General features: G+C 50.7%; 1 protein-coding gene and 1 long non-coding RNA gene across 5 annotated transcripts in view; one reads left to right on the top strand and one right to left on the bottom strand.

The window, feature by feature from the left end:
* Positions 1 to 27,815, bottom strand: part of DLGAP2 (DLG associated protein 2) — a 791,263-nt gene that overhangs the window by 202,090 nt on the left and 561,358 nt on the right. The gene's annotated exons all lie outside the window — the stretch shown is intronic.
* Positions 21,796 to 26,206, top strand: LOC122470071. The gene is made up of 2 exons (XR_006293816.1): positions 21,796 to 23,787; positions 25,874 to 26,206. It is a non-coding gene; the product is annotated as an uncharacterized LOC122470071 (long non-coding RNA).

Raw genomic sequence — 27,815 nt, 5'->3', positions numbered from 1 at the left:
TGCGTGGGTTGGGGGTCGGCTTGCGGAGCTGGGTGGAGCTTCGGCTGTGCAGATCAGGCTGCAGAGGGGCCTGGGGTCTGTTAAGTGGGGGAAGCGCTGAGGTCACACCTGGCTGAGGAGGCCAAGTTCAAGGAAAGGAGAAATCCAGGAACCCATTACAAGGTCCCCACACAGCCCTCCTCCTCAGCCGGATGGTATCTCTGCTCTTCCCTTTGGACCCAGAGCCCATCTCTCACTTGTTGCTGCAGAGTGTTAGACCAGCCCAGGGTACCCCCAGTTTATGCAAGCTTCAAAACGTCTAGACTTCTCGTCACCCTTTAGAAATCAGTGGGAACGTGAGCAGGTGCAGCCGCTACGGAAAGCAGCACGGAGCTTCCTCAGAGACCCGAAAGCAGGAGGACCGTGTGACCCAGGACCCCGCTTCTGAGTATTCGGCCGAAGGAAACAAAATCAGTATTTAGGAGAGACGTCTGCCCCCCACGTCCACAGCATGTTAGTCACGAGAGCCGAGACACCAGGCCCACCTAGGCGTCTGTCGACGGAGGGACTGGAATGGAACGGGATGGGACTCGGCCATAAGAAGAAGGAAATCCCGCTGTTCCAACAACATGGATGGACCTTCGGGGCGTGAAGCTGAGTGAAGTAAGGCAGACAAACACAAGTTCTTTGTGACCTTACTAATACGTGGGATCTAAATTAGCAGAATTCAGGGCGCCTGGGGGCCCAGTCAGTTAAGTATCTGACTCTTGATTTCGGCTCCGGTCATGATCTCACAGTTCATCGACTCAAGATACACACACACACGTATGTTTCTGACTGGTTTTCCATAGAACTCAAAAAGTGTGCTCCAGCTTAAATCGAAACGTGATAAAACACGGGTGGCTGATTACCAGAAAAGCAACTTAAGCCAGATGGTGTAAGGAAACTCTACCTTTTCTTTTCTTTTCTTCTTTTCTTTTCTTTTCTTTTTTTTTCTCTTTTCTTTTTTCTCTTCCCTTCCCTTTTCTTTCTTTCTCTCTCTCTCTCTCTCTCTTTCTTTCTTTCTTTCTCTCTCTCTCTCTTTCTTTCTTTCTTGTAAAGCATCCTCTAACATCTTCCCCTGAAATTCTTGCTTAAAAGCCATCAATTATTTTATACTATAATTGTCATCTCTCTGCTATTTCTGCCACTAGGCTTGGATGTCTCCCTTAAAGGCCTAGAAAGTACGAGCTCTGGTAGCATGCTGTTTGCAGGTTCCAAAGCTTGAGTCGTGGTGTGCACGTGTTTGGAGTGAAGAAAACAGGGGTGCTGGGAATGTTCCAGGAAGCCCACTAGCCCCTTCCTGGAACCCCCTCCCCCACCGGCCCCAGCCCCAGCCCCTTCCTCAGTCTCTGGGGACAGGGACACCACAGAATTATTCAATTGTTAAATAACTGCTCAATTACTGTTCTGAGAAGGTGGCTCTCACTGACACTCAGCGGCCTCTATACTGACTCAAGGTTTTCCTGTATGACGCTGGGGTGTCTCTAATTATCACACAGCCTGAAAGATTTTTTACTATTTCCTCACAACAGCCACCAGAAGTACCCCTGTGTCCCTGGGATGCTAACAGCCCCTCTGGAATTCCGAGGTCACAAAATGGAAAGAAAAAAATCGCAAGAACTTGGTGAAACAGCTCCAATCGTGGCATCAGACCCATCACTGAGGACGTGTCTCTTGCTTCCGCCTGCTTTCCCCTCCTGGTCCTGGGTGTTCCAGACGTCCCCGTGAGGGGCTGTCTCAGCGGGGTAGGTGCTCACACCAGGCTGGCTGCTGCCACACTCACTGGAATGCCAGCAACACTTGCTGGGAAACACAAGCAGACTTGGGCATCCGATGTGACGTGACGCCTCGCGGGTCCAGGTCCTGGACTGGGGCTAAGACTCCTGCACCCACCCAGGTGATGCCCAGACCGCCCCCCCCCCAGATGGTCACTGGGGGCAGGAGCATCAGCAGGGCTGGCCGGGACCTGTGTGACCCGGCACGGGACGGAGGAGCAGCATGGTGGGCTCCCAGAGGGTCCCGGGGACCACAGCCATCTTTTGGATGTGAAAGAATGACGCTGGCACTTGTCTTCACGCGTGGCTTTTACAGAGCACACAACATAGCAGTTGCTACTGCGTGTCGCCGTTAACGAATAAAACCAAGTGGGGCCTCACATTGAGTCTGTGGTCCTCTGGACTGTTACTGTCACTTAGAATTTCTCGTGTGACGGGATGAGGCGCAACACTGGTTTGAGTCATTGGCCGGGAAGTACCATTTTCTTCCTGGATCAGTCCTTTGAGAATAAAATGGATCTTATAAATCCTATGCCGCTGGGCCCGTGGGGCAGGGGGCCTGGCGTGTGTCACGGAGATAAGGTTTCTCCGGAAAGTGGCCCAGCCTCTCGCCCGCCGGCCATCGCTCAGTCCTGCTGCCTCCAGCTCCCTGGGCACCTGTTGCCAAGCAACCCATCCTGCTGGAGCCAGTCCTAGGGGCTGGACCACGGCAGAGGAGGAATTAAGTTAATTTATATCTGCCTGATACAACAGCAGCAGGTGAAGACTGTTTTCTTTCCAACATGGACTCGGCCGGCTCCCTCCGCCTTCACCAAGTTCACCCAGCGGGTCACTATTCTAGTTCATGGAGACAGAAAGCAAGAGCGGGTTTCCAATTTCGATTCTTTCCCAAGTATTACCTTGCCTTTTATGTGCTACAGAGCGTGTTTTCTGTGTCCCTGCGAGCTCGAAGACTCGTGTGGAAAGTCTAGTGAATGAGAAAACACACTGGCTGTCCAGTTCCCGGGGAGGGGGGCTCGCTGCAGCCCCCGCCAGAAAGCGGATTCTCCGGTTTAAAGAACTGATGCTTTACTCCTCACTGCACCTCACATTCGCCAGGAGACGCTACCACACAAGGGTTTCATCACTTTACAGTTGGGAAAAGGCCGCCCTAACCCAACGTGTTAAAGGAGGGAGAGGAACTATCTACAGACTCTAGAGAAAGGAGTAAGCCTGGTCATTCCCCTGCGTTAAGAACCCAACACTGAGTCCCCTCTTGTACAGTGCAGGGCCGGGGCGGGGCGGGGGGGAGGGGTGCTCCAAACTTCGGGACGCTGCTCGCCTTGTCGGCGAAACTCTATCATCTCAATCCTTAGGGGCTGCTGTGAGGAGAATGGAAAACAAGACCGAGCCCTCACAAGGGTGCAGGTCAATATTTGTTTCAATCCTTTTTTTCTTTTTTTTTTTTTTTAAATTTTTTTAACGTTTATTGATTTTTGAGACAGAGAGAGACAGAGCATGAAAGGGGGAGGGGCAGAGAGAGAGGGAGACACAGAATCGGAAGCAGGCTCCAGGCTCTGAGCTGTCAGCCCAGAGCCCGACGCGGGGCTCGAACTCACGGACCGCGAGATCGTGACCTGAGCTGAAGTCGGACGCTCAACCGACTGAGCCACCCAGGCGCCCTCAATCCTTTTTTTCAATTGAAAAATTAAAAAGCCCATTCATATCTGTTTAAAAAATCAGAACTAGAAGTGTGGTTTCTTCGCAGCTAATGCAAACAATCGGTTATGAGACACGAATTCAGTTAGAAGCCACCTGGCTACTGGGAGATAGGTGTGGTGTGTTTGGGTAAGCATCCTCAAATAGAGAGTAACTGTAAATGGATGGACTCTGTTCTTTCACGCATGGCACCGGGTTTCCAGGGAGCAACGACAGGGAAAGACGCCCAGACCGTGGGAACCGCCTCAGGTTGGGGTTAGAAGGTTCTGGAGGGTCTGCACCACTCCTGCCACCCCCTGGTCGCCTGGGACCCGCACCACTCCCCCACCGTCTGGTTCCCTATCAGACCCCCCCCCCCCCCCCCCGCGCCCGCGAAGAACCAGGGGGTGACAGTGCTTACTGACTTCAGGCCACGAACGCAAGCAAGTGTTGAGATACTGAACCTCTCTCGGCACTTTCTGCCCCCCCCCCCCCATTAAGGAAACAAAAGAATTTAAAATGTCAACAGAGAGGCACTAACTGAAGCAGGCAGATTCTGTCAGGGCGATAGGCTTGTCTAGATGCGATTAATCAACTTTACAAATAATACACGCTTGGTATTAACAGCTAATTGCTAATGGGAGGCAGAAATGAGCCCAAGTCCAATGAGGCTCTCCTGACAATGACAAACAAGTGTTCTCGGAACAGAACATCTTTCAGGGATACCTGGGTTGCAATATTAACTACGGATAACGAAGATCATGCCTTCAAAAGAGGAACGAGATCTGGTGACAAGCGAGTCTCTCAACACTTACAACATGGAGTTGTTGTAAGAGCACGGTGACCTGGCCCACGTGTGCCTGAGGCAGTGGGGTCTCTCTGGTGCACGGTCTGCTGGGAGGGGGCCGGCCCGTGTCACAGGGCCCGGGTGCACTGCAGACCTGAAGACGGCTCTCTCCCTCCCCTCTGCCTGGGAGTCCCTTCCAAGCGCCCCTCTCCCCTCCCTCTTCGTGCCTGGGGCTCAAGAAGCCAGCCAGGTGCCCGTGCTAGCCTGCACACCAGCATCATGTCTGTGGGGCTGAGTGAAAACCCTGCCTTCCCATGAAACACACCCGTGACCTTGAGCCCTGACACGCGGCGTCCGGGCCCATCCGGGTATGTTGTGCGGGAGAGTCTGAGCTTGCTTAGAGACTGACGGGGAGTCACAGGCTGGCACACCACTTTGCAGAAAGGGCTCCATCGGTGCCCAGATGCTCAACCGCTGTCTGCATTGCCACCTGACAGACCTCGTCGGAACGTTCTGGGTTGAGCCACGGGACGCGGCTGCTGCAGAAGGTTAGAAACAGCGGGATATCGGCTACCTCATCCGGCTCAACACAATGAAAATAAAGTATAATACACATGGGAGTGACTCTCCCCTAAAGCCACAGAAAAGATTTTCCAAACTCTGGGAAGGCACTCTGTCACTTAGGACAGTAAGCTAACCTGAATGACAAGGTTACTAAAAACTCAAAAATTCTCTACCTTTCAAAGCCATTCTAGGAAGAGAGCCCAGGACTTATTAAGACCGGAGAACAGAGCAAGTGTCCAGGACTGCCCAGCTGTGCCACTGAGTTTAGAGCCATTGCCTGAGCGAGAGAATCGCGCGTGCGCTCGAGAACGGGACTCAGGAAGCAGTGACAGACGGGGAGGCCGGCCAGGCTGCAGGGGTCGGCCGTGTATCGCCGCCACCGGGACAGACGGAGGAAGAGTGAGACGGAGACATGGGGTGCTGAGGGACTGCGAAGTCGGCTGCTCGCGAAGGCAGCTAAACTTCGCGTTAGCAGCGAAGGCAAAACGGGCAAGTAAGCTCGGAGTGGAGCACCTGTACGGAAGATGCCATTTTTAGTAAATATCAGATATCAGTTTACTGCAAAGCGAGGCTGCTCGAAGCTCTGTTTGCAGGGGACCATCTGTCCTGTCAGAACGGAGGCTTTGAGTTGCTGCCATTGGCTTTGCCTATTAGTATTCAGAATGGTTCTCGGAGCTACTAATTAAGGATCCAAACCTATGTTTCTAGGAGACAGGGCACACGGAATCACGGGCGGGACCACATCTCTCGTTCCGTTTTCTCTCTTCGTGGCAGAGGCAGCCCGCACGAGACGCAGAGTACCACTCCAGAACCAGAACCGGGAGCTCGAAGCTCTGGTTTTCTCGCTGAAACTATTCTCGGGGCTCCCGGCCCGTGACCGTTTTTATGGGCTGGAACTATAACTTGAGGGCAAGCTTTTGGATTTAGATAAAAAAAAAAAAAAAGTAAATAAGCAAAACGAATAAAACGGGCATAAAAGAACGCAGGAAAGTGCCTGATGGAACATATTTAACCTGCTTGTACACAGGACACCCCTAAGAATCTTGCAACTCCCCCGACACGAGAATTTCTACATGTTCCCGGGGCTCAAGAAACAAAGACCACAGTTTACATAGAGCTGGGGATCCAAGGCCTCTGAGCAGAAGGAAGTGGGGGCTGAGCGTAGACACCTGTCAACATACCCTGCCCGGCATCCGGACTCCTCCAGCCTAACCCACAAATTCCTGACGTTCACGTTCAGACACACCCGTATTGGGCAACTTTTAGGCCCATACGCACTCTGGATCATCGCATGATCTGTCTCATTTTTATTTTGAAACAATGTGATTTATGTTTCTTTAATGGCACTATTTTTTTTTTAATTAAAAAGCATACTTTGCTGCAAAACAGTGATGCTTCTGGCAATAATTTTGAAAGTAGATTTGACCATTAAATCGGCCATTTCCAAGATTATATTGTAACAATCCCAATCAAGAGACCCTTATTTACAAGCAACAAAGTAGACACTGAAGTCAGCCCGAACAGTTACATGACCCCGGAAGACACTTTGCTGTACCACCGGCCAGACGCTTTTCCTTTAGAAAGACTGACAGAACTTCAGTCACGTAGAAAAGGGCAAAATGAGCATCAGCTGCTTGGCAGCTGGGAGGAAGCCTGCGTGTGGAAATGTTTCTCTCTAACCTGCAACACTGTCTCCGATAAAAAGACACACCCTTCAGGGTAGCGGAGTGGCTGCTGGCACGTGGTGTTTCTACGAGATGAGAAAGCTTCCTATTTGCAAAACACTGCGGAGTCTACAGCTTTCTTGGGAAGGGCCTGTTCCAAAAGCCATCAGGTTGTTTCCAAATGAAATGCAAGCTTCATCCCTGGAAAACTGCTAGGAAAAACTGCTTCGGTCAACAGCAGCCTCCTCACAATAAAGCCGAAGAGTTCCAGTCAATACAGAGCATTGTTCCTGTTTTACAGTCGGGGACCAGTAACAGATCTGAAGGCCTCTGGTCTCTAAGGGAGCCTTCGAGCTGGCACCCAGGGGGCGCCGTGAACCAGACAGACCTGCCACCTGCCTTCCTGGCACTGACTGTTCACCTGGGACACTCAGACCCAACAGGAAGTAGTGAGGGGGCGCCCGGCGGGCTCAGTCCGTAGAACACTCAACTCTTGGTGTCAGGGTCCTGAGTTCAAGACCTGCCCACTGGGCGTGGAGCCTATTTCAAATAAAAGATACTAAGGTGGGTTTTACTAGGAGGATATTTTGCACACTCACTCAGCAACTCTCCAGGTGAGTCTGCTTAGGCTAGGGGTGCAGAAATGCTTCCTTGGGGAAGTGACATTTAATGAGACAAGAAATGGGTTCTGTACCTGTGGGGGGAGGGATGGCCCAGGGAGCACACAGGTCAGGGGGAGTGGGACACAAGGACTCAATGCATCCCAAGACTGCCGGTGAGAAGGGAGACAGGTTGCAGGGAGGGGTCTCTCTTGGGAGGAAGACGTGAGTGGTCATATTCTAGCATCTAACTCCTCTGTGCACCTGTAATCAGGCCTCAGTATGACTGTCCATAGACTCACATCTTGTTTTTAGCTCTTTTCCCCAAATCTGGGATCACAGCAGGCAAAGAGGGGTCTGGGTGTGGGGTTACCTTGGCTCTTTGCCCGCCACCCTCCCCTGTCACTTGTGGGGTTGGACGCGCACAGGCTGTGGAAACCGGCTCTCTGCACGCCGAGCCTCCACAGGCAGCCCTGCCCCTGCCAGTGTCCTCACCCCTGTGCCCTCCGCCTCTCACCGCTGCCCACTGTCCTGACCAGGCTGGCAGCCAGGAGCTGAGCACGGCACAGTGCCTGAGGGCTCACCCTGCGGCAGTGTCCCTCCTGCATCCGAGGACCCGAGCTTCTGCACATACACACCTTCAGGCTGCACCTGGAGACACGTCTCTGTGTCCAGTTCAGAACCCTCCTTCCCCAGACTCGGACTATGCGAGAGTAGTCACCGAGGACTGTGCTTGCTTTTTCCTTTAAGTTTGTTTGCTTATTTTGAGAGAGAGAGAGAGAGAGAGAGAGAGAGAGAGAGAGAGAGAGAGAGAGAGAGAATATCCCCAGCAGGCTCCGCACTGTCAGCACAGAACCCAACAAGGGGCTCAATCCCAGGAACTGTGAGATCGTGATCTGAGCTGAGATCAAGAGTCGGAGGCTCACCCGACTGAGCCCCCCATGCACCCTGCAATGGCTGTGCTTTCTGAACACCTAGCGGCTCCAGAGAGGGGCAGCCCCCGGAGGTCCTGGTGCAGCTTCTGTGACCAGGAACACCCAGTGTCCCCGGGACTGGGGGACCAGGGCCAGGACGGGTCCGCAGTGGACTGCTGGCTTCTGACCGTGCTCCGCTCACTCTTCTCACTGTGTTCCCGTGACCGCGGGCCTGCTCCTTGCTGCGCGTCCCAGAACGGGGCCAGCCTGCCAAACCCATGGCAAACACCGTGGAGGCAAGGTGCGGTGAAAGCCGCCCGCCCGCCCGCGTTTGGACAGGATTCACCTGCTGGAGCCCAGACACGTGTAGGCGCTTCATCTGAGAAAGATCCGGTGTCCGTGAAGTGGATGCTCCCCCGGGCACATCCCCACGCCCCCGGCGCAAAGCCAGCAATGCTCTGCCACTGCGTCTGACGCTCCTGGTGCTGGTTTGGGTTCACTTCACGACTGGTACCGAAAGCCAGCAGGACCGTCCCCGGGTGCGAACAGCCAGCCTCCGTCCTCCTGAGACGAAGGAAGTGATGTTTTGAAGGCAAAGAAAATCTTTGCCTCCAGCGCACTTAGGAAAAGGAGGTTTTGTTCTAGTCTAAAAAGAAACGCAGGCAGCAAATCCCCTCTGAAGACCACCCTGTCTTCCATTACGCGGCTCAGGACACGGGCCCCAGGTCCTCGTGGTGGAGATGCTGCTGACGACCCTGAACAAGGTGTCCTGCTCGCGCCTCTTTGGCGATGTGTTTTTCACACACACACACACGTTCGCAATGTGCGCACACGCATGCACACACATGCACGTGCGCACGCACATATGCACACACACACACACACACACACACGTGTCAACACTTGGTTTATAAAGAAGACTCCAATCCTCTCCCCAGCCGGGAATGTCAGACCCGCCCGTTTTCAGGAAGTTTCCACGCTTTTGTCACTCTGCAGGTTCAACTCTGAATCTGCCACTCAACAGTGGCAACTTCTGCTTCTGTTTCTCACACGCGTCTCACTGCCCAGCGTGACACGTCTCCAGACCATGTCTCAGACACTGGATGAGGCATCTGGCTTTTTGTTTCCACACATGCCCAAATTCCAAGACATATAAACACTCCCAAAGACAAAAATATCTTAACGCATCTGAATATCCCGTCTCTATGGAGACTGGAATCAAAGTGAGCTGTCTAATGAGAGGGTTTTTTTGGTTTGTTTTTGTTTTTTTTTAATAATTTGAGCCTGGTGCTTTACAGTTTTGGAGCGGGCTGAAATGTCTGCAAGCCGCTTATGGTTATGAACACGTACTGCTAATATGGAATCGCATATGGTAATGAGAGTGGCTGCTGACAGCTAATCGCCATTGCTGTGCCCTCACTGACCCTCCCAAATGCTCTGATTACATAGTCAGGTGGTGGTTTCAAACCTGTGCGCTCTGAGAAAGTTTCGTTCCTTCTCAGGCCTGGACATGATGCTAAGGTAGGTCAGGTGGGGGCCACAGACACAGATGAGATTACGCTTGCTCCTTCCCAGGGGGACCCAAGAGAGGTTCTATGAAGTGTCACTAAGTTCAGGCTGCAAATGGTGGCCCTCTGGAATAATCCACCTAATTTCTGGGTCTTTCATTCAGAATACATAGCCATTTTCAAAGCAATCACGCACGCAGGCTGGTGTATATTCAATTTTGTCACTCATGTTACAGGCAATTAGACTGACCTGATGAGAACCCAGTTAGGAGAGTGGGTTTCATTAGGGCCCGTGCTCTCTCGGGGCTGAGTGGGGGGGGGCACGCAGGGAGGGCCGTCTTCACGGTGGAAGGTACCACAGTCTCTGTCACACACGGACGGTACTCACACAACGCCTGCATGTGTTTGTCTCCGGGTGTCCGGTCTCGCGGACCTGGAGCCGCCCCGCGCGGTCCCACGTCTAAGCTCAGCCACAGACGACTCACGACTGCCCTCAGTTCCCCGAGTTAGCGGGGCGCTGCCCATCCATGCCCTGGAATGGCCTCGCTGCAGACGCCTGCACACATCGGTCCGTCCTCAGCGGCTCAGCCCCAGGCTCATCCCAGACAGGACCTCCGACTTGTGGCTGGCCTGCCTCCGTCTGGCGGCTTCCAACACTGTACGACGTGCGACTGTGTCTTTTCTCCGAACGGCGGACGCCCATGCCTCCCTCACCTTCGAAAGCCGTGCCCAAGCACGCTGCCTGGCAGGTTTGGAATCTCTACAATCTGTGGCACACAGAGACATGGGCACCCACTGAAAATACATCCAGCCACCCCCTCCTTGTACCAAAACTGGTTCTCAAACCTGAATGGGTCCCCTCATCAGGGAGTCTGACTCAGAGGGTTGGGAGATGGCCTGTGAACCTGTATTTCCAAGACGCTCACAGGTGATACTACAGTTGCTGGTCTAATGGTCTAAGGGCAACACCTTGAGAACCACTGACTCTAAACCAGGGCTCAGACCTGCTGCCGTGACCACAGCTCGGCCTCCAGCTCAGGATCAGCAGCTTAGAATCAGCAGTGCCTTTGCTGGGACTGTCCCTTGTCTCCTGCCTTCTGGTTTGTCTCAACACGCCAGATGCAGGGGCCACTGGGGCAAAACTAGTTCCAGATTCTGCATGCTGCTGGGTGAGTCATAATGGGATGGTATAAACCCAGCTCCCCCTACAGAGGCCTCATGTGACTCCCTGTACAGAGGGCTTGTCCGACCCGCATGCCGTGCGGAACCGGCCTCCCTCCTCCAGCTCAGCCATTGTGGGGGTCCTGGGGGACAGATGTGGACACGGAGGTGCAGGTGCGGGATTGAACTCCCGTACTCCCTGGCCCTGGTGGAGGCTGCCTCGGGTTTGGTCCGGGGGAGCCTACGTGGTAAGACTTTCAGACCCGAGGGGCTCCCCGCCGACAGGGGTGCGCGAGCGCGCCTGTGGCTCCTTCTGTCAGGAGGCCGGAGCCTTTGCAGAAAACAGGACACGGTGAGCGCGTTCTCGGGTGTTTCGTCACCACTAGGGTCAGCCTGCAGCGAGTGGGTTTCGGCGGTCTGTCATGCTTGTTTACACCGCCAAGAAATACATAATCCTGGACGGCAGACGGTGTGGGCTGGAGCCCCTCCGCGTCCCCAAACCAGGGCTCTCAGGCCAGGGTAGTGGGGATGATAAATTCAGGGAGGCCTGGGCTGCTGTCACAGAGTGGCCCGGAGGTAGGTGACGGGTCCCCGTGGTCAGGTGTCCCTGGAGGTCAGTCATGGACTTGGCAGGGGGGAGGGGCAGTTCTGGAGCTGATGTCAGACTCTGGATGTTCTCCACGACGGGGATTAAGGAAGCATCAGTATTATTGACGCAGAAAATCTAATCTCGAAAGGGCTCCAACTTGTATATAAAATCATGTTTCAATAACTTCACCTCAGATGATAAGGATCCAGGACTCAAAACAACAAACGGATTACTTCGCAGACACTGCGCTAAGCACATACTGTTTATCCCACTTGATCCTCAAGGCGACCATGAGTGCGCTTCTGTTCTTGTTCTGGTTTTGTTGAATTTAGGACTAAAAAGATTATGAAATATCGGTCCCTTCCCCCAGGTGGAAAGTGACGGAGGGGGACACCCTGAGGCCCTCCCGGATGCACTGTGACACGCAGGGGGGCGGGGAGCAGCATGTGTTCGGAGCCAGCCCTCCCGGGTGTGGCTCGGGGTGGGGGGGGCACGCAGGCGGTCAGCGCCCCCATGCTGAGTCCAGGCAGGACCAACCTTGCTCAGTTACGCCTGAGGTCAGGTGAAGAAAAGGCAAACGGTGATCTGCTTGTTCTTGCGCCCTTCAGATGAATAATTTCGATTCTGAGGTTAAGTCCTTCTTACTTACGGGAAGGATTCAAAAGGAGTTGAACAACACAGTCTAAGGAGAACAGGCACATCTACCGGCTGTGTTTATCTAAACCCGAGTAAACAACGCTCTCGGAGTGACAAGCTTCCCTTCCTCTGGGTCAGCGCATGTTCTCTAACCTCCACGGGGATTCAGCAAATCTCACGAGAAAAAGCCCCAGGGCCTCTCTTTCGCTCTACGTGATGTGTGGGGTGCCGTGAGGCTGGGGTGGTGAGGTTGACGGCAACCTGGAGACACTGGTCCGTACCTTCCTCGTACCGTGACTGCCCCTCGGCTGCGTGGGACAGAAGAGCCTGCCAGCGGGCAGCGTGCCCCTTGCCATAAAGCCCACCAGCCACGGGAAAAATGTACGACAGAAGGGGAACCAGTGTCTGTGGGCCGGTCTCACCTGGATGACCTTACAAGTGCGAGGAGGAAAGAAGTGATGTGAGGTCAGCTCCGCAGGCGCTCCACAGGAAGAATGGCCTATGAACTCAGAAACAACAGCTCCTCAGACATCTCAACAACCAGGCCTGCTCAGTCTTTCTGTCAGACAATTCCCAGCACACACAACTGAGGGCAGCGTCCGAGGACCAAACAGTGGGTGGAGTAGAGACAGCCCGGAAAGCGCAGTGATTAAGGGCTTTGAGTCAGATGTGACTTGAAAGGATAGCTCCTCCGTTCATCAGCCACCTAAACTTGCAGCTCTGTCTCTGAGCTCTACCTTCGCTGGATGTAGGATATTGACCATCACTAAACTTACTTTGATGGGTGATCAAAAAAATTAAAAGAAATAATGCACATAAAGTACTATGTATGTTAAATGAGTGTTGGGTATTAAGATCATCAGTGATTTAGAAAGGTTATCTTTTAAAAAAAATTTTTAACCTTTATTTATTTCTTTGAGACAGAGAGAGACAGAGCATGAATGGGGGAGGGTCAGAGAGAGAGAGGGAGACACAGAATCCGAAGCAGGCTCCAGGCTCCGAGCTGTCGGCACAGAGCCTGACGCGGGGCTCGAACTCACAGACCGTGAGATCATGACCGGAGCCGAAGTCAGACGCTCAACCGACTGAGCCACCCAGGAGCCCCAGAAAGGTTATCTTTTATAACCAATGTCCACTTCCTGGCATAAATGACAACCAGTGCAAAGCTTTTATATATATGAATATACAAAGGCTAAGATAAAGATTTAGCAAAATATTAACAGTGGTTTTCTCTGGGATGTGGGAATTTGAGCAAACTTTTTGCTTTTTTTTTTTTTCAAATTAAAAAAAAATCCACAGAGACAATGGGAAGTAGTCTGTAATTCACAGACACTGGATCTTTCACATCAAGTTCCCAACGTGAAGGTATGATGAGCTTTCAAATAGAGAAGGAAATTACACAAACATAAATCAGCACTTTAGCTTAAAAATCATGAGAACATGTTTTACTAAGCAATTTTTAAAGGACTGGTTATTACAGTGTTTCTTTTAAAATAAAAATTATTTTTTTACTTTACTAGTTCCAACACTCTTTCTTCTATTTTCTTAAATAGCATTTTTTTTCTGTCTCTCAAGCTTTTGAACATGTGAGCATAAAGACACAAACATCAGAGGAGGGAAAATTTTTCTTTGCTGTTCAGCTGCAGTGACAGCTGGCATCCTCATACAGCTTCATTTTGTAGCATTTTCCTCATCCCAGAAACTTGGTACATCCATTATTTAGAACTGCACTGTCAGATAATTTTAGCAAGGGAGAACCATCAGTAGGAAGGACAAAGTGTGGAAGGGAAAACAGGCACCAAGATATGGATGGACATGAGGAAGTGCTCCCTAATGACTCTGAGGAAGATGGACATGAGGAGGTGCTCCCGAATGGCCCTGATGAGGACGGGAATGAGGAAGTGCTCCCGAATGACCCTATGAGGATGGGCATGAGGAAGTGCTCCCTGTGGCCCCGATGGAGGTGGAGATGAGGAAGTGCTCCTAGATGACCCTATGAGGATGGACATGATGAAGAGGTCCTGGAAGTCCCCGTGAGGATGGACATGAGGAGATGCTCCCGAATGGCCCTGATGAGGAGGGGCATGAGGAAGTGCTCCCTAATGACTCTATGAGGATGGGCATGAGGAAGTGCTCCTGAATGACCCTATGAAGATGGGCATGAGGAAATGCTCCCTAATGACTCTGAGGAAGATGGACATGAGGAGATGCTCCCGAATGACCCTATGAAGATGGGCATGAGGAAGTGCTCCCTGATGGCCCTGATGAGGATGGACATGAGGAGGCGCTCCCTAATGACCCTATGAGGATGGACATGAGGAGGTGCTCCCTAATGACCCTATGAGGGTGGGCATGAGGAATTGCTCCCAGATAGCCTCTGTTAACCCAAAGGGCGAGTACAACAGCCTCAACCACCCCTACTTTGGTGGGTCTTTCCAGCCCAGCATGCCTGCATCGTGCCATTAGATCTTCATGACGACTTTGTAGATGAGGTGTTATGTCTGAGCAGCTTTCACATGAGAGCTGGCTGGGCTCGGGGCTTCTCACAGTAGGAGCTTTCACAGTGAGGCCCGAGCAGGGTTGCTGAGTGCGTATCCGTATCCGTGCGAGTGTTCCCGTTTCCACCATAGGCTGAAAACCTTTCCCTTTCAAAGTGTTGTTCCAGGACCTCACAAGCACTGCCTGGGGGCTTGTTACAAATGCAGAGTGTGACTCAGCCCCAAGGGCTCAGGGCCCAGACTCTGCCTCGACAAGAGCGAAACACAAGGAGCGCTGCTACAAGCGTGGGGCCCGCCCCAGATCCGTGCACGGGCCGTGCTTTTCCTTTGCCGCCTTTCCTGGTCAGTCTTCCTGAAATGCTGAACTCCACACGGGCTTTGTCGGTTTCAGTCACCCTGGAAGCCTGGCCTGCGTCTGTTCTGTGAAACCCTCTTTGATCGTTCAGGCTGAGCCATCCGACCCACCTCAGCGCCCTGACGCACCTCGCACATGGCACCGCTCCTCACACTGCTCATTATACTGGCTCGCAGCCCTGGCTGCACCTGAGAACCATCTGGGAGCTTCGAACACCGTCTGGGCCTGACCCCATCTCAGACCTATCTGCTGGAATCTGGGCTGAGGGCAGACACCCATCCGTGTGAAAACCTCCCGGTGCTTCTCAGGCTCAGCCTGGGCTCTGAGCATCCCGCTCCACTTCAGGGCTGGGATGACTCATTTACTTTCCCTGTAGGGTAGTCGGGAGAGGGGAGGGGCAGGGATGATTACCACCCCAGGACAAAGGCAGAGCCAGACCACCCCGGGAGTGGGGGCCCTGTCTGTGCTGAGACCCACAAGATCTCTGCTCCATTTTCAGTCCACATATCAGCTTGTGAACAGGAGTGGGCGCTCTCTGAGGACACACACCCTGTTCTGTTCCCACCTTTGATGCCCAGCACCTACCACGATGTTTGAGGTTAGTGGACACTCCAAAGATATCTGAGCGGTTTACACAAGGCAGCACACTTGTAAGTCAGGTGCACAGAACCCCGGCTTGCCCTGTGCCCCTCTCCCCATCTTTCCGTTACTATCTCAGGGTCATCAACGCAATGCACTCAGCCTGAAAGCTAGTGATTGGGAACAGTAACGGAGAAAGTTGCATCTCTAAAAACAGATTTAAAAAGAACAGCAAAGGAATGTCCAGGTTTTCAAGACCGTTGCTCAGAAGTTTATTATTTAAATGTACTTCCTTTGAGCCACAGTGTTTATTTGAGCTTGTGAGTATTAGCGGTCTGGAGGGTGACCGTGAGGGGAGTCCACAGGGCATGGGGTAAACACACAGGAAAGGAGACTGTCATTCAAATCACGGTGTCATGGGCCTGAAACGTGAGAAGGAACACCCACGTAAGGGTGACGGCAGACACAGGACGGAGGGCTTCTCAACACGCTGATGACGGGGCTCTTTGAACTCAAGAGGGAAGGCGCAGTGTCAACATAGAAATGATGCCAGGTGAAGGATGTCAAGCAAAACACGACGAGGGAAGGCATTAAATAGGGAAACAGTTGAGACACCCATCTCTGAAGATAGGAAACCCCACAATTTCCCTTTTAATAACGTAAGAATTTAATAGTGTTGTGGCTCACGGCTGAACCCTTGAATACGGCCTGAGCGTCCACTGACACGGGCCTGGCTGAGCCTGCTGTGTCCCGGCCCCACTGCCGGAGAGGATGGGGATCCCACAGATGACACGGGGTGGGGGGGTGCGAGGGGCCGTGCCCTCCCCAGCCCCCCACACGCTGCGTGGGCACAACCATCACAGGCACGGGGAAAGTCACAGGACTGTCAGAAGTCGGTCAGCCATGCAACTGGCCCACACCTCCATTTGATTGAACATGATCGAGATAGGCTTTTGCATTGAATTAGTGCCACTCCTCCCTGATCTGACCTCAACACTTTAGTCGGGCTCCCTGTGTTGCAGAAAGAGATGCAGTGATATGAAAAGAAACTCGTAACACAGTGAGCAGTTACAGTAGGAGCAGAGAAGAATGTTGGATGCTTACGTATGTGTGTGGGAGGGAGTGGGGGCGGGAAGAAGGACACCCAGTGTCCACCACGGTCATCTCTCGGAGGCGGCATTATGTTTTAGTATCTTGCCTATAATGACCGTGAACTGCTGTTGTGACATGAGAAAAGCTCTAAGTTACTTTGTAAAGTTTAGAGCTACCCGTGTATCTGTGGTATTAAGATGATAATATCATTCACAGTTGTCTAGCAGAGAGAAATGCACTAAGTATTAAACAAATGGTCAAGAGGTTAATTGAAATCACAGAAGAGTAACTTCCACCAATGCAAGTGTTGCTTTTCAAACACTACCCGCCCCCCCGCCTTCATTTTAATGGAAAGAGCCTTAAGCATATCTGTCTGATAAAAATAACCAGATGCAGGATGGTCTGGGTTAGTGGTATCATAACAATCACTGAACCAATCGATAGCACACAGACCAATGTATTGATAAATCACCTCTTTGAGGAAGCTGAGAAAAAGCCGCATGTCCATCCACAGCCCCGGTAACAAAGTTCCCACGTGTGGACAGCTCCCCACAGAAACCGGCCAGTTAGTGAAAGCCTGCTTTCGCCATACGTTATAAACTCGGGAAGCAAACTTCAGCTACGACAGTGACCGCGGATGGGAGTTTCACTTTGCACGAGGTCTTAAGTAAATCAGGGTCTGAAAGAGCAGACACGTGATGGGAACGGAGGCACGAGGACATTTATATTATTTAATCAGCGCAGATGTTCAGAAAGGTGGTAATTCTATGCAATTTTATAATACAATGGTAAATAGCATATCCATAATTAAATCTCTAGAACTTATGAACATTCAGAATGCATTTTAATGAAGAGATTAGCACTAAATAAATACTACACATCAATTATATTAATGCATCTTTTCATCCAAGCTTTACTTCCTCAAAACTTTGTTTTTTGGAGCTTGATTTTTATTCTCAGATTACATTCTAATATAGAATTTTCTGTTCTTTTCACATGCTTAAACTGTAACCATGGAATATTTCATTTTTCTGCATAAGCCCCAACCATTTGGCTACAAAATCACAGTGCTGGGAAGCTTGTAGTGTAGACTTAGTGCTTTTACATTCGGTTTCTTTTATATGAAGTATTTCAGAAGGTACTCCCCCAACCCGGCACAACCATAGCCATTCATTTATTTATTTAAAAATATTTTTTAATGTTTACTTATGTCTGAGAGAGAAAGAAAGAGAGAAAGAGACAGAGACAGAGAGACAGAGAGAGACAGCATGAGTGGAGGAGGGCAGAGAGAGAGGAAGACACAGAATCTGAGGCAGGCTCCAGGCTCTGAGCTGTCAGCACAGAGCCCAACACAGGTCTCAAACTCACAAACCACAAGATCATGACTTGAGCCAAAGTCAACACTTAACCTACTGAGCCACCCAGGCGTCCCTGTAGCCATTTAAAACGTCTAGTTATGTGAACGGTTATCAACATCTGTGCTGTAAAAGAGTACTAAGCACTTCGATGAATTCTTCAGTTAGAAGCATATTGAAAGAACTACCCATCACTATAAATCGATGACTGCCTAAAACCAAATCTACAGAAATGGGTTTGTCGGTTGTACAAACGAGACGAGATCTCGCACAACCGTGGGAAGTGTCCAGCCCCCCCAGGACCACAGAGGGAGCAGCCCCTCTCCCCGGTCTAGTCCATGTCGACGGGTTCAGCCACCTGTTTATTAGGAATGGCTCATGAGCCTCTCCGTTTCTGCTGTTTCCCCCACTTTGGTCCTACATTATTCTCGTGGGAAATTCACGCAGTGTCACGTTGGTATAGCTACCAAGTTTCTTCCCCCCTGTTCTCCTTTCCTTCCTGCTGAGGGGCTTCTAGTACTTTCTGCATGGAGGCCAGCCCCACACACAGTTAAGCAAGGCTGTGCGCCATGTAGCTGGTTTCTACGCATACTTTGGAAAAGCTGAATGCAAATTCAGGGCAGAGTATATTTATAGAGAGAGTATATTTGGTCGGGTAAGCCCCCCTTACCCTCAATCAGTTAAGCCCCCCAATCTAAAGTTAGATTAAATGGGCCTCAAGCACAGAATTTAAAAGTGTGCTAAAAGGGAAACTCAACTCAAAATAGGAACCCACTTTATACCACAATTTGGGATGCTGTTTTTAATCTATATGGTGGCGGTAGTTGTCCTAGGGTTTTTCCCCCTTACTCTAACAGACTTTTCCTTCTTCATTTGAAGAGACGGAAAATCCAATTTGCCACTTCCGAGAACAATGATGGGAGAGGCAGCTTTGCTCAGCGGTCGAGAACCAGCTCTGAGCCACGTGCTGGCCTCCATCCCAGCCCCACCGACCAGGTGTTCCGTTCACAGTCGCGTGACCAACCTCAGTTTCCCCACCTGTTCCAAACAAGAAGTCTGTGCAGCTTACGCTTTCTTTAAAAAACTGTTTCAGGGGCACTTGGGTGGCTCAGTCGGTTAACCATCCGACTTTGGCTCAGGTCATGATCTCGTAGTTTGTGGATTTGAGCCCTGTGTTGGGCTCTGTGCTGACGGCTCAGAGCCTGGAGCCTGCTCTGGATTCTGTGTCTCCCTCTCTCCCTGCTCCTCCCTTGCTCATGCTCTGTCTCTGTCTCTGTCTCTCTCTCAAAAATAAATAAACATTAGAAACAGGCACAAGGAGGGGCGCCTGGGTGGCTCATTCTGTTACACGTCCAACTCTCGGTTTCAGCTCTGGTCACGATCACATGGTTCGTGACTTTGAGCGCCAAGTCAGACTCTGCACTGACAGCGAGGAGCCTCCTTCAGATTCTCTCTCTCTCTCTCTCTCTCTCTCTCTCTCTCTCTCTGCCTCTCCCCTGCTCATGCTGTCTCTCTCTTTCTCTCAAAATAAATAATAAAAATAAAACAAAGAAAATTAAAAAAGTAAAAAACTGTTTTAGTACCTGAACCTGGCCCACATGTCATTAAATTATCGGAGATGATGTTGTGAAGTTTCCCGACTGGCTCAGGTAACCATTACCCACTCAACCCTCTTGCTGTCTCCACCTAAACCGGCCCTTCCTATAGAACCAGGGATGATTAAAAAAAATTTTTTTAACGTTTATTTATTATTGAGAGACAGAGCATGAGCATGGGAGGGGCAGACAGAGGAGGAGACACAGAATCTGAAGCAGGTTCCAGGCTCTGAGCTGTCAGCACAGAGCACAACACGGGGTTTGAACCCATGAACCGTGAGACCATGACCTGAGCCAAAGTCTGACGCTTAACTGACTGAGATACCCAGGGGCCCCTAACCAGTGGTGGCTTTTAAGTGGCTGACTGTGCTGGAACAAAGCGTCCCTATTTTCATGTTTGTATTTAACAATTGTGAAAATGATGCTGTTTCTGAAAAGGAAAATTAATATTAGGGTATCAGTATCAGACCCCGCTCAAATCCTGGCTAGACTGGGCTCGTGAAACACTCGTGAGCCATGGTTTCCATGGCAACAAGCAACATATTTTTAGCGAAAGTGGCTCCTTCTCATTCTCTGAAAGAATCTCCGGACAGCGTTGCCCCGTTAACGCTCATCCACACAGAACGCTTCTCATTTCCTCCTTCGTTGCTAGTTTCACTAAAATATTTTCTACATAATTAGTTCTTTTTAAAAGGACAAATTATTTGGCTGAAAGTGAGTGGTGAGTCACCACCTACATGTATGCATAGTGAGTTTGCTTCACAAACCGCCGCTCGATGGGCCTTGAAACCGACGGTTAGGGTAGGATGACGATGTTATGTTTTCAGGAGAGCTCTCTCGGCGGTCCATGAAAATGGCCTCCCGACTACAGCAGGGGATCCAGGAGGGTGACACAAAAATGCCAGCTGTAACTGGTCTTACGGTTTTAATTCTCAGAGACAGAAACACTAACATTCTTCCTTGCGCTAACGAAAGGGCTGGGCCGCAGAGCTCAAGCTGCCGGGGGGGTGGGGGGGGACAGAGAGAAACATGCATGAAGATACGTATCAACCCCGTCAGCCAGGGCTTCTCCCCCTGCACGCGGGGCTCAGACGGGCCCCTTCCTCCCGGGGCCTGGTGGGAGGGGCATAGTGGTGTCCAAGGACAAAACAAGTATTTTCAGAGGGGAAACACTTAGCTCATAGTTTGGCAGATACTCTGCACGAAAAAAGTATTTTAACCCAAGCTTCTTTCCCCACATCCAGCAAAAATGCCCCTTTTCCATGTACGAGTGGGGTGCACACGCACCAGAGGAGCTGACACGTACCCGGCGCTGCGTACCCTCCCCCCCATCTATTCCTGGCAAGCGGGCAGCCCCCACCCACTGTGGGCTTGAGCCCCACCTCTCAGGAACTCGATGAGCTCACACAGCGAATGGGCAGAACCTGGGGCCTGGACTCAAATGTCCTGACCCTGCGTCACGCCTGTTTCTAGATAAGAGACTTGAAGGGCAGTGGGTGGCTAAGTCAGAAACGGCCTGAACGCCTCGTAACGGGCAGGAAGATGGGGGCGGACGTGGTCCTTCCATGTTGGCAGCGCTGACGTCTCAGAGGAAGAGGAAAGGCTACTTTCTGCCTGTGTGTCTGGACACAGCGCATCAGGACGCCCCTGGTGGCGGCTGAAGTGGGCATGGGCGGCCCCTCTCCCCGCCGCTGGAGCCTCTTGGTGATGGGGATGCCCGTGGGACGATCCATGATCCACACAACTCACGTTTATAGAACATTTTCTGTTTGTCATATGCCTTCCCTTGAATTACTGAGCAGTGTTTTCTGCGGCCCCGGGACGGACGTGGGCCAGAGCCCTGAGCCCTCTGCCGCGCACGGAGATGGACGCTGGAGTAGGTTCCGAGCTCCCGCCTGACGTGGAGCCCTCCCCACATCTAGTCTAGTTTCTCTGACCACCCATCCTGGCAACTCTCTGGAGACTGATAATTTTCTAGGGAAGCTAAATGCACTGTGCTCAGAGACACCCTAGAATGTTCCATGTTCACCAAGAGAAAACATGCCCAAAGAGCAGTACCAGTGAGCTGCTGAGGTCTGACTAATCCCCCAGAGCCAGCAGAGATGGGCACATCCCACGCTCCCCGCGGGGTGGCCCCTCCCCCAGAGCAGACTCCCCACAGGCGCTGGCTCTCCAACGGTCTGCAAAAAATGTTTATTAGGGGGGAATGGATGGGCCCCATTTCCTTTTCTTCTCTCAGATAATATTTACATGAAGGATCTTGGTTTGTGGTTTTCAGAGAGGTATTATTCTGTTTTTGAGTACTTTAAGTCCCCTGGGGATGGAAGGAACATTTGTTAAACCAGATTCCATATGCGTGGAGAAGTTACAACAAATAAACAGACATTTACGTAGTTTAACAAAACCCGGATTCCTACAAATCCGACCTTCTACCATGCAGGACCCCAGCATTCCGGTGCCTGTGTTCCCGGATCTAAGAAGCCGGGTTTCATGCATCTATGTCTTTACTGTAGCGTCTAGGACCTAACGGGGATCAGTGGGTTGCCGAAAGCATGTTTGTGGACACAGGAAAATTGCCAGATCAGATGGTCTGCTGGTCTCGCTGCCCAGCGTTCAGTAATTTTGCCATATTGGTTATGACTGAGTTTCAAACATGCCATCTAACGGATACTCCTGGGCTGGCTCACCAAACGGTGCAATTCGTCCACTCCAACCAACAAGCCAGCAAGAGCCAAAGCAACCCTACAAGCTCAGCGACAAGTCCCTTTGCAAAGGTTTATTTCCAAAACATGTTGTTATTCAAGCACTCAGCCGTCTGTGCGTAAGGAGGTCACCAATTGTTCGTGCCCTGCCACGGATCACGTGCATTCTGCGACCCACCGTGTTTCACCCCAAGTGGTGGCTGGGCTAGTCTGGGAGCAGATCATTTGGAGAGGACTCCCAGATGGGCTCTGTCACCAAAATCACAGGAGGTGTCTTCAGTGATTTGTTTTCAAGGCAAACTCCCTGGAGAGCTCATGGAATGCAGCAAGCCCAGCAAATTTTCCAGAGGAGATGTGAGCTCGCTATTACAGCCCTCCTTTATCTGCTGGGTTCCGACACATCACAAGTGGAACACGTGGTCAGTCAAGGTAGTCCCAAGGCGTGCTGTCAGTCATCCTCCCACTGCCCCTTGACTGAACGCAGAACAGAGAAAGGGCCGTCGGGGTCCCAGATGTGGGAGTCCAGAGGTCTGGCTTGGTGCCGCCTCCTATGGGGCCACGATCCCTGTAGGTGGAAATGCTGGGACTGAGGCCGTGGCCCTCCGGATCTTCCACAAGGTTCTGCACCTGCGCTCACTGTTCCCACGAACACACGTCTGCCTTCACCTGTCTTCCCTACACTCCCGGCCTCAGCCTGAGCAGGGGGTCTAAGTTTCGGGACCTGATGGCTCAGGGTCCCAACACGGAACGGGACCAGTCAGCTCCCTCTGAACCCAGCTTAACCAAAACACACTTGGAGGGGAATTACGTGGGCTCCCTGGGCTGACAGCCCAGGTGTTTATTTCCAGAAGTTCATAGCATGCAAGTACAACAGACGTAGAAATGAACAGCCTTGTATGAGTGCTTCCAATGTGAACTTTTCAAATGCATTTTTACTATTAATAAAAAAAAATCCTGACTTCCTAGAAACAAAAATAAAGAGATAGTTCCCTAAATTCAATACCCAACGCACTTTAGACCATACCCCATCTTGTCGCCCTACCCCCTACCCCCGGCAACAATTTTGGTGGCCGTTGGATGAGAATATGCCCCATGAACCTTTACGGGACAATTATAAATAAACATTTAGACAAAACTGCACTTTCTTTGGCTGGACCAATGTCCTGACTCTTCACCCCTCTGACTTAAGTTGGTGCCTCCTCGTCTCTACCTCTTTGTTAAGGCACGCAGCATTTCTGGAACGCAAACACAGTCTCTCAGATTAAATTTGGCAGCTGCTTTTGCAGAGAAAGGGAAGCGAATCAATGCAGAATTTTAAATGCTATGATCTTGATCTTGGCAACTGGCCTTCGCAAATTGTCGACTCCAGTGGAATATGGAGGGGGAAAAAAAAGCAGAAACACCTGTTCCCATAATGAGTATGTGGTGAAACAGCACCAGATGGTCCAAACGTCGTGTCCCAGCCCCCATGATGACTGTGCTGGTGACTAGCCAGCGCGAGGCCGCTGCCACTGGCCGCCGACTCGGGGCTGGATGCTGCCTCAACGCAGCCTTCGGAAGACGTTATCTGCATTCGCACGAGCTCCAAGGAAGGCAGATTAGGCGAGCGCCTGATGTCCCCAGGAATGTGGACAGGGACCAGAAACCCACCATGCGCCAGGCAGGAGTCAGACCCAGCTGCCAGCCCCGTCCCGTGAGTGGCGTGGTGGCCCAGAGGTACCTTCCAGGGGGGGAGCCTGACCAGCTCTGCCTTCAGAGGGACAGCCTGTATGTGATGGGCTGGAAACACCTTTCTTCTGCCTCTGTTTCCACCCCTCTTCATACTAATGTTACCATGGGCTCACGGGCGGAGCCGCTTGCCTGGCAGATGGGGCTCACACCCAGCAGGGGGGGTCCCACCTATGAGGCATGCAGTCAAGGAATAACGAAATCAAACTCTTACTCTACTCATTACTAAAAAGTTAAATTTAGTGATTGTTCAGCCTTTAAAAAATGTTTAAAAATGTTTTAGAGCTTAAACACCATGATTCTAATCCTGTGTGAGACTGACACGAGACGTATTTTTATTCCCGGCCTGTAACACCTCCAGGGCAGCTCCCTTCAGTGATCTACACACTGAGAGCAAGCATTTCCTGGAGCTTTGGGAACAGAGACCTTTGCGTGGCATTCTGTGGTTTACAGATTCACCTCTAGATTTGTCTAGAATATCTCCCTTGCCCCTCGTGGTGAGCGGTGCGGCCACACTGGCTTCAGGCTACAGAGGCAACAGCTGGGGTGAACGGCCAACACAGGCTTGCGAGCCCCAAGGGTGGCAATCCGCGGAGGCAGGATGGGAAGCTGGCACTTGTCAGAATCATCCATTAATCCTCAGCCCGAATATGTAAGAAGTTGCTGTTCCTTTCTTGGCTGACTGTTGTCTTTTATTTTAAAAACTAATAGCTTTTTTTTAATGTTATTTTTTGTAATTCTTTATTTTTATTTCGGAGGGAGGGAGGGAAGGAGGGAGAGAGAGGGGGGGGAGGAAGGGAGGGAGAGAGAGAGGGAGGGAGGGAGGGATGGAGGGGGGGGAGAGAGAGAGAGAGAGAGAGAGAGAGAGAGAGAGAGAACGAGAACAAGCAGAGGAGGGGCAGGGAGAGAGGGAGACACACACTCTGAAGCAGGCTTCAGGCTCTGAGCTGTCAGCACAGAGCCCGACGCGGGGCTTGAACTCACGAACCCTGAGATCATGACCTGAGCTGAAGTCGGACGCTTAACCGACTGAGCCACCCAGGTGCCCCTAAACAGCTTTTTAATAACCATTAAGTTGTTTTTTTTTTTTGATACGACAGTTTAAAGCTGTTTCTGAGTAGAAACAAATCATGATAAGAAAAATACATCAAATGATTAACTTTAGTTTTTCTTCAGCACATTATGGGAGGCAGGCTGCCCTCTTTTCTTGATCTTATAGATGATCGTGTACTGAGAGTCACAGTCCAATGCTCACATTAAGCACTGACGTTCTGAGGCCGGGAGGTGCTCCGGGCTGGTGGGAGGCACCAGCCACGAAACACGTGGGACACCAGCAGCCCCAGGCTCCTTCCCAGGAGACTTCCCACTTCCCACAAAGGGGAGCCTGGGTGGCTCAGTGGGTTAAGTGTCAGACTTCGGCTCAGGTCATGATCTCATGGTCTGTGACTTCAAGCCCCGTGTTGGGCTGTGTGCTGACAGTTCAGAGCCTGGAGCCTGCTTCGGATTCTGTGTCTCCCTCTCTCTGCCCCTCTCCTGCTCGTGCTCTGTCTCTCTCTCTCTCTCCCAGAAATTAAAAACAAAACAAAACAAAACAAAACAAAACAAAAAACAAGTTCAGAGTCCTCTGCCTCTTATGGTTCCACCCAAACTAGCCGCACAAGAAATGTCGGCCTGGGCTCCTTGTGTTCGAGAAAGCACACGTATGTTCACATACATGGCATAAACATGCTATATTCCTCCAGTAAAAGTAATGAAGGCTCTTAATATTTAAAATGCATTGTGACTTTATTAGTTGTAGCAAGAATGATTTCTAATGCTTATTTCCAATCCAATTAAAATCTAAGCAAAGGAATCTCAGGCCACTGATGACACAGAGGGATTAAAATCTCTTTGCAGAGAACACCCTCTTCAAAGTGTGCACTGGAACCTGTTAAGGAGTCATGAGATGATCCCACCAGGCAGGTCCTACCGCCGTCGCTCAGTCTGCCTTACTGTAACGTGATCGTGCTCGCTAAGTACGGGTTGTATCTTCCCACGTACGTTGTCCGTCCACCCATTTGTTCTCATTCCACAGTGCAGTGTGCCGCACAGCTGAGAATCATCTAGAAGGGCGTAAAGAATACATCTGAAATGTGTTCTGATGGTAGTGAGCAGGAAGCGGTGCACAGTACGGAGACGTAGACAGCACTCCGTCATCACAGTCATGCTTGCCGACAGACCAGAGCTTAGTGATTCTAGCCACTGAAAAGAGGATAATTACGTAATGCGATAGAGGTGCTAATTATCGCCACGATGTCCATCGCCACGATTAACAAGGGCACCAAATTAACATGTCCGATACCGCAAATGTGCACAATGTTCCATGTCAAACGTATCTCAGTAAAAATAAACAAACAGATAAAATGGACTCTGAGTATATACTTTTGACTCCATAAGTAACGGGTGGGGGGGGGGGTCACTGAGGCTGAGTTATGGGAGTATTGCTTGAATCTTTTTTTTTTTTTTTTTAGTGAACATGAAAACGCTGCTGTTCTGCCTTAGAGGGAGTGTCCCAGGGAGGAGGCATTGCCTACTTTCCCTTTATGGAGGGAACACATGACAGACTGAACCGGTTGGGAGAAAACTCAGGAGGAGGACTCCGCTCTGCGTTGACGCCTGCTGTGTGTGGCTGCACACCCGTGTGACCTGTGCCAACGGCCTGGTTTTAACCACATCCATCTACTACACACTGGGGCATTTTTCTCTAGTCATCTCTGTGGCTGCAGACGATTGCCTTCAGGAAGTATTTTCTAGTAAGCTGTTATTGTAGGAGCATTTCACAAAAGGGCAGTGTTCAGCATCACGGACTCATCTGCTTGCACGTTATCAATAAATCAATGCAGCCCTACATTCTATCCACACTCCCCATACGCTCAGTACCTCACTTCCCCAGTATCTTGCCAAGTCCTGAAATCACAGAAACGAATAAGACTCCGTCCAGGACCCCGTGAGTGCACGGTGGGGACCATCAGGGTCGTGCCTGGGTCTCAGTTAAACAAGAGGAGGGTCAGGCTGGGCAGGTGCTGCCCCTGGGGAGGGAGTAACATTGGCTAGCTTTTCCTTTTTTTAGTATTTCCTAAAATATTTGCCTTCAGCTTTCCTTCCTTTTCTATTTATATTTTTCGCCTCCCTCCCCACCTTTCTCTGCCCCCCTTAGTCTGTCTAAGAAGATGGGAGTTGGGGGTGCCTGGGAGGCTCAGTCAGTTGTGCGTCCAACTTTGGCTCAGGTCATGATCTCATGGTTCATGGGTTCGAGTCCCGCTTCAGGCTCTGTGATGACAGCTCGGAGCCTGGAACCTGCTTCGGATTCTGTGTCTCCCTCTCTCTCTGCTCCTCTCCTGCTCGCACTCTGTCTGTCTGTCTCTCTCTCAAAAATAAACATTAAAAAAAAAAAAGAAGTGGGAGATGCAATTTTTAAATGATGGATCCACTTACAGATACCTGGTTTATTTGGTTTCTCAATTTATTCTTGAGCCAGTTTTATTTTTTTAATTGTCCTTTTTATCTAGATTTTAAAATTTATTACCATGAAATTACTCGTGTTATATTAGGATTTTTAAAAAAACTGGATTTTTAAATTTTCCTGATTTATCCTGATCAATTCTGATAGAGATTTTTCTATTTTCAAGCAACCAGCCGTTTCTGCTTTCCATTTTGATTTCGCTTTTCTTTGATCTTGATCATTTTCTATTTAGTGCAGCACTGTGACCCTTTTCCTAGCTCATTTCACTCTTTATATAACTCATTTACTTTTCATTATCCTTGTCATTTTTCAATAAATGCATCTATGGAGTTTTAAAATTACAATCTAAGTACCATTTTTAGTTCTGTCCCCACAAATGCTGATATTAGTGTGTGTGATGTTATTTACTCCAAGTATTTCATAATATTCATTGTGGTGTCATCAAGTCGTGAATTACAGAGATATTTCCTTCTGGCATCTGATTGTTCCTAAATGTACAGATGTTTGTTCGTGT

Source organism: Prionailurus bengalensis, chromosome B1, assembly GCF_016509475.1.
Source record: "Prionailurus bengalensis isolate Pbe53 chromosome B1, Fcat_Pben_1.1_paternal_pri, whole genome shotgun sequence".
Lineage (NCBI taxonomy): Eukaryota > Metazoa > Chordata > Mammalia > Carnivora > Felidae > Prionailurus > Prionailurus bengalensis.
Note: the sequence above shows the minus strand (reverse complement) of the source record. Positions and strands in the feature narration are given on the sequence as shown.